Below are 7,423 nucleotides of genomic sequence, written 5' to 3'. Positions count from 1 at the left end.
AAAATTTGGGTGGATTTGCATTGCAGAAAATGTGTATTATAGCAGATATTTGTGCTAAAATGCCGATGAATTTGCACAAGGACATTGTTAGTAAAATATGCAAGCTGATGTGGAAATATGGTAAATTGAACTTACAACTGGAAAAACGAGAAATTGAGAGAAAACAAAATTGCCAGATTTGCAAACTGACCCAGAAAAGTGGCAAACGTAATATTGGGGAAATAGGAAATGGCCTTGGTGATTTGGTTTCCTGGTTTGGGCAAACTCACCTGATGGACGCTCCCTGGACAAATAACCTGGATCAGGATGCAGGGATGCTTCAGATCACACACTTCTCTAAATCCTATTCTTGGCTCCCCAAACACCAAATGGCAGGGTTGCAGTGTCTATTTGGAGGTCAGACATGCAGACTGATGCAAAGATGGGACAGAATAATAGACCTGGGTTAGCTCAGCTGGTGAAGCATGAGACTCTCCATCTCAGGGCTGTTGCTTCGAGCCCCACATTGGGCAAAAGATTCCTGCACTGCCGGGAGTTGGACGAGATGACTGTGGTCGTCCCTTCCAACTCTACAGTTCTGTGGTTCTAAGATTTTGGATCAGACGTATGAATGAGTACATGTAGCACTGAAATTGGTTGATCCTTCAATTTCCTAATTTGTTGGAAGGGCTACGTTAAGAGGGTGTTATTAAAAACCCATTTCTGTTAGGTATATAAAATCAACACAGTGTTTCAGGAAAAACAAGCCACAATAGATACAAATTTATCAATCATTTTTATAACATTTACATGCTGCCTTTTCTCCAAGCAGCCACTTCAGCATGGAGTGAGATCGGTGACCCTGAGAGGCGGCGAGTCACCCAGTGAGCTTCATGGCTGAGTGTGGATTTGAACCCGAGTTCTCCTCAGAGCTCGTTCCTAGGCTTGCAGAGTCCCACTGTTACACTGTGGTGGCTCTCATTCACAAGCCAGCCATCCTACTTCCTATAAAGTAGGATGCCAAACTCCAGGGAGAAACACAAATATCAAAATAGCCCTCCTCACCTTATTCCCTAAAAAGGTAGGAAAGAGAAGGAGAAGCAAAGGAGAAGCAGCAGCTTCACAGCCTCACCCTTACAAACACAAAACCACCTGTGGAAAGTTTTCTTTGCAAAGTAATGCCACTATTAATCTCAAAATAGCTGGAGGAATATCTGCCAAACATGCTGAAATGCAGAGTCCTCTGTTGCAAATCCTGCCTATGCGATGGACAGCTGCTCTTGGCGCCGGTGAGGTCCTCTGGGTTGGATTTCGGCCTGCATCTGATTTGGCAGGAGATTCTGCTTAGGGTGCACTGGAGCCCAGCCCATTCCCGGCACGTTGAGGCTGGCTCAGTTGGACAGATGTTAGAGTTGTGGGTCAGGGGGAGGAGGGGGCTTCTTTCATCTCCTCCAGAGCACGGGGTCAATCCTGTCTTTCTGGAACAATGTGTTGGAGCAGAACTGCATGGCCCTAAAAATATGCGGTTTGGTCCATATCCTCCTCCTCCTGTACTTGTAACACACAGAATGCTCAGCTCTGGAACTCCTTGCAGGCTGTCTCTCACGCGGCTCTTGTTCTGGAAGCAATTAAAGACCTATTTACTTCTGCAGGTCAGAATGTAGGAAAGGTGACACCACTGGTTAATTTTTATCAACAGCCATGTTAACATTGAAGTGGCCTCTACACATGGCCCTACCGGGACCCTGCATTCATTGCCTGAGCCCCCTTTTCATGTGTGGCATCCGAGGGAGGTGTGGAGGGTGACGACACAAAGAACAGGCCTTTTTAGTGGTGGCTCCCCAGCTGCCAGTATGCTTTCTCCACCAGGCCATTGCCCCTTGTGCCATCAACATTAAGGATTGAACCTGGGCCCTTCTGCATACAAAGCTGAAGCTCCGCCCTTCTCCTGCTTCCTCTTTCGTCCTGCTGTACCAGAAGTTGAGTTCAGGTCCAGAAACTGAAGTGCGTCCAAGATTTAATTGCTTGGCTGTGCAAGAGAAAATAATACAGTACTCTAATATCCTAAATTAGAGGTATTTTAAAAACCCTGAACATCTTGGCTTAGGTAAGCTAAATATTTGGAAATTTAAAAGGGGTCGTGTTTTTTCCTGCCTTTCTGACTTGGCATACACTATCAATAGTATAGGTTTTTTTAATTGCCGCTCAGCTTTTGCATGCAGAAGCTTCCAAGTTTGATCCCTGCTATCTCCTTTTATTTTATTTCATTTTAATTGTTTATATCTCATCTTTTCAAAACCCTCAAGGCAACTAACAAAAAAAAAGTATAACAGGTTTAGAAAAATATATCACATATCACAGATCTATGGTGCAGCCACATTTGGAATATTGTGTACAATTCTGGGGACCTCACCTTAAAAAGGGTTTTGTAGAGCTGGAAAAGGTTCAGTAAAGGGCAGCCAAATGGATCAGGGAGATGGAGTGACTCCCTTATTCAGAAATATTGTTCTACCTATCTATCATATGATGAAGGGGGGTATATAAGTAAAAATAACTGTGGCTAAGTGGGGTTTTGATGCCACCTTGATGACCTGTAGAACTGAACGCATTTCATTTTTGTAACTTTTGTCAAACAGCTGCCCTTTTGCAGGAAGATGTGGATTCTCTTGTCCCATGAAGACAGAAGCAAATTAGCTCGGTGACTCTACAGGCCTTGCCGTTTGTCGGGGAGCAACCTCATCAGACATACTGTGGCTTCAGCCTGCCTCAGAGAACTTGCGCTCAAGGCAATGGCCTGTCAACTTGGTAAATCTTCAGCGACTCATGGAACAGCCAGGCAAAACCCTTGTGTTGACTTCTGGGGAAAGCATGGAGAGGAAGACACATTTCTCCCTTCTCTCCCCCCAAGGAACCATCTCCATCTGCCATCTGATCATAGCTTAGGGCTGCGACAGCAGTCAGAAGGGAACAGGATTTGGGCCCCTAGAGCTATTCTCCTCACCTTCCGTGCCCCCTGACAGCAGAATACAATGTGGCGCTTGCTTGGCAGAATGTATTAGCATCCTCAGTGACAGGCAAGAGATATGCCTGCGATTCCTAAATCCAAGATGCTCCTTGGAAGCCCCCTCTAGTATGAGGCCTGGTGGGGGGAGGGAACCACCCAGAAGAATTTGGTGTCTCACATAGAGCAGGTAAAGCAAGTGAAAAGAAACCCAAGTGCAGCCTGGGGGTAAGAAATCAGCAAAGCAGGAGCCAGCTGCCAATTGCAAGGAGAATGAGGGATGCACAGCTGAGCTGCAATATGTCTTCTCCATTAAATGCCTCTTGGGCTTCAGGAAGAAATTGCCAAAGATCCAGAAAGCTGAAAGCCCCAAAAGCAAACCCCTCAGTCTCCCAAGTACTCTCCCACCTGGGATATAGTAGGAAGAGACCTGGGAGACTGCAGTGCATAGGTCAAGACCAAGACTCACTCTGTCTGGTTTATTTTATGGGTTGTTGGGCAAATCCTTCATACCAGCCATAGAAATGGGGGAGAAATTCGGTTCAGTTTGTTTTTTTTTTTTGTTTTTTGATAGAAATTTTTATTGGCTTTTCACCTTTTATAAAGACAAATACACACAAAAAAGACAAAGACAAAAACATGTATAGTTTCAGAAAATCCCATTTTCTTAACCTTGCTCCCAGACTTCCCCCCACCCCCCTTCATGCATCCCACTTCCCAAAATTGTGTCAGCAAATTGGTATTTCTCTTCTTAATCATCTTAAAATTTATAAATACAAATAAAGTAAATTTTCCTAAGTTGGACTCAAATTCTCTTCCATTGATTTCCCAATTTGTCTTAAATAAAAATCATGTTAACCAAACCCAAAAGTCTTGAGTGTTTTTAGAATTCTATTCTTCCCTCCCTCCCATCCCCGGTTTTCGTCCCTTCCCAATACATGTCCAAAATATCAGTTCTCAGCCTGGGTTCCTCACGTCCGAGGCTTTCAAGTCTCTTTCCGTCCCTCTCCGCCGGTCTTGTTGGTAATCCTTTATGTCGGCCCTCGAATCTCGAAAGAATTCTGTCACCATCCAACCATTTTCTCTTCTCACCAGAATATTTGAAGGCAACTGCTGGAAAATTTCCACAAAATCTGCATCTTCAAAATCAAAATCAAAGTGGAGGCCCCCCTCATATTTCTTTATTTTAAGTTCCTGTATTCCGTAAGCTCCCGGGTCCTCCTTCTTCATCTTTTGCATCTTTCGCAGATTTGTGGTAGATGAAATCCAAAGGTCTCCTTGTTTATATTCCACAGATGCCAACTCCTGGTTGGTGCTTTCCAACTTTACTTTCTCTTCTTCTTGTTTAGTCTCTTCCACTTCTTTAGTTATCATTTCCAATACGGCTGTGGATTCTTTCTCATCCAGGTCCTCAATACATTCAGCAGAGCTGCTTATTCCAGAAGTCAAGGTCATGAGTTGTTTATTCATAGCTAATCTCTGCTCTTGTAAGATTCCCACCAAATGAAACATTCTTTCGATTTCCACCAGTAACTTTCCATCCACAGCCATTGTAATTTCACAGACTTCCCCCTAGAGGGACTCTGGTTACTTGGTAATCTCTCCAACAATCCTCCAACTTATTGTTATTACTTTGTTTCCAACAATTTTAACTCAATTGTAACTCATTTTTAACCAGAGGGATCTTAAATAGCAGTTTTTCCACTTAAACTGTCCGTTTGACAGCTTTGACAGCTGTCAAACTCCGCACCTCTTCCCCAAGCTCAAAGGCAGGACGCTCCCGGGCCCGGGGGGGGGGGTTGTTTACCACAGAGAGAGATCTTTCGACACTCCACTCTCCAGCTCAAAGTTACTTTTTACCAAATCTTGGAAGTTGATGTCTTTTTCAACTCACCCCACAAAGGGTAGACACTCCAGCTTAGATCTTATTTCGTTGCTTTAGATCGTCTGCAAGAAGGGGGGGTGCGGACTCCCTTTTAGTACACCCCCCGGTCGTCTCAAATTCACGGGATAATATTCATAAAGTCCAATTTCCTTTTACTCACGGGTTATTCTTTTCAGTCCGAATTTCAAGGAAGGGAATCAGCGCTCTCCAGTCATGGCTCGCGGCTGCACTCAACCAAGGTAGCGATCGACTCTCAGCACCACGCCAGCCTCCGTATCCTCTCCGCAGCCTTTAAAAAGGCTCTTCGAGAATCGGGGGGGCGCTTAAGGTGCCCGCCGAGTCTTCAGTCCGCAGGCTTCAGCGCCTGCGGTTTTTGGGGGTCCCCGCGTCGCCGGCGCGGCAAGACCCGTCCTCAGTTGAGCCGATTCCCTCCGCAACTCGGAGGGAATCCGCCATTTCCAGATCGCGCCAACCCGGAAGTCCGAAATTCGGTTCCGTTTGAATGGTGAATCTACCTAACTGCACTTTCTGAAAGATTAGGCAAACTGAAACAGATTATTTGGAGAAATTCACAGGAAAACACTGATTAATTTTCATGGGGAAAAGTTAAAACTGATGTGGAAATAATAGAATCATAGAACAGTAGAGTTGGAAGGTTCACCCAGGGTCATCTAGTCCAAACCCTGCAATACAGGAATCACGGCTAAATAATCCCTGATGGATGCCATCCAACCTCTGCTTAAAAACCTCCAAGGAAGGAGAGTCAACCACCTTCTGAAAGAGTCCATTCCACTGTTGAACAGCTCTTACCATCAGAAAGTTCTTCCTAATGCTTAGTCAGAGTCTCTTTTACGTATTGATTTGAATCCATGGGTCTGGGTCCTCCCCTCCTGAGCAAAGCTCCAAGTGCCTTCAGTTATTTGGCTATCCAAATCACATCTCCTCTTCAACAGGCTAAACGTACCCAGTTCCCTCACCGGAAATATGGATAACTGAATTTAAGACAGCAAAAAATGAGAAACAGAGAGAAATAAAAATAGACAGATTCTCCAATATTTGCTGACTGAAGATGGCAGTTTGTTACGCTTGCCCCTGTTCTGAGGTTCTAGTTGTTTCCACTGCATGTTTTACTCTGCAGGCAGTGCAGTGATCAGGCCACAGAATGATGTCACAAAACATTACCTTGTCATCCTTACATCAAGGTAGACTGCTACAAGTCATCAACCTGTTAACTAAAGACTGGAGTGGGAAAGCTGTGCATTACAGAGCATTGTGTTCCAGGCGTGTGGAGTTGTTCCTGGCCGCTGAAATGCGTTCTGCAGCTTTGTCATTCTTTCTCTTTAGTTTTCTGCCTGCATCGTAAAAAGTACCAGAGGCAAAAATGTCCAGTTTTCTAAGCTGAAGCTGCCTGAGGGTGACCTGAAAGTGGGGGATATTAACATCAGCCCCTTGTCATGGTCAGCTCACTTCCTGTTGAGATGCAGCTTTCAGCATCTTTTCCCTTCAGCAGAGGTGGGGGACCTATGAGGACGGTCCGTCCTCTGAGGCTGATGGGTCCAAAGGCTTTTGACTTGGCTCTGGGTGATTTCGCGGCTATGACTGGCGGACTTGTGGAACATCTGAATGGCTTGGGTCGTTAACACAATTGCCCCTAAGCACCCTCTCCTATTTTGTGGAGCCTGCTTGGCTCCTTGGTATCAGAGATGGATTTAAGGCAGCACAACTGGTCCCTCTGCTCTGGGCACTGAGTGTAGGGGCACTGCTGGGCATCACAACTATGACATAGTAGTGAATAGATGTGCGCGCCAGATTTTGGTCTCACACTGGATGCCACTACAAATTGAAAGATCAATGCCCACCCCTATTGGTTTACTCCAGAACTTTAGGACAAGGAAACAAGCTGGGACACGCCTCAAACACGAGTGGAGGAAAACTCCACTCACATATAATCAACCACTGGTGAGGGCTTATCATTGAACCTACTTAATGGCAGTGAAAAACGAAGATCATGGCCACTGGTCCCATCACCTCCTGGCAAATAGAAAGAAGGGGAAGAAATGGAGGCAGTGAGAGATTTTACTTTCTTGGGCTCCATGATCACTGCAGATGGTGACAGCAGTCACGAAATTAAAAGACGCCTGCTCCTTGGGAGAAAGGCGATGGCAAACCTAGACAGCATCTTAAAAAGCAGAGACATCACCAGTAGTGATATATGGAAGTGAGAGCTGGACCATAAAGAAGGCTGATCGCCAAAGAATTGATGCTTTTGAATTATGGTGCTGGAAGAGACTTGAGAGTCCCATGGACTGAAAGAAGATCAAACCTATCCATTCTGAAGGAAATCAGCGCTGAGTGCTCACTGGAAGGATAGATCCTGAAGCTGAGGCTCCAAGACTTTGGCCACCTCATGAGAAGAGAAGACTCCCTGGAAAAGACCCTGATGTTGGGAAAGATGGAGGGCGCAAGGAGAAGGGGACGACAGAGGACGAGATGGTGGGACAGTGTCCTCGAAGCTACCAACATGAGTTTGACCAAACTGCGGGAGGCAATGGAAGACA

The 7,423-nt window shown here is 45.5% G+C and overlaps 1 long non-coding RNA gene across 1 annotated transcript; it reads right to left on the bottom strand.

Annotated features, from left to right (window-relative positions):
- Positions 1-758: 758 nt before the first annotated feature.
- LOC308485697 lies at positions 759-7,078 on the bottom strand. The gene is made up of 2 exons (XR_013990684.1): positions 5,676-7,078; positions 759-1,597 (listed from the first exon to the last, which is right to left on the bottom strand). It is a non-coding gene; the product is annotated as an uncharacterized lncRNA (long non-coding RNA).
- Positions 7,079-7,423: the final 345 nt, after the last annotated feature.

The sequence above is a fragment of the Podarcis pityusensis genome (assembly GCF_964106645.2).
Source record: "Podarcis pityusensis genome assembly, chromosome: 9".
Lineage (NCBI taxonomy): Eukaryota > Metazoa > Chordata > Lepidosauria > Squamata > Lacertidae > Podarcis > Podarcis pityusensis.
The sequence above is the reverse complement of the archived record's forward strand: the minus strand, read 5'-3'. Positions and strand labels throughout refer to the sequence as shown.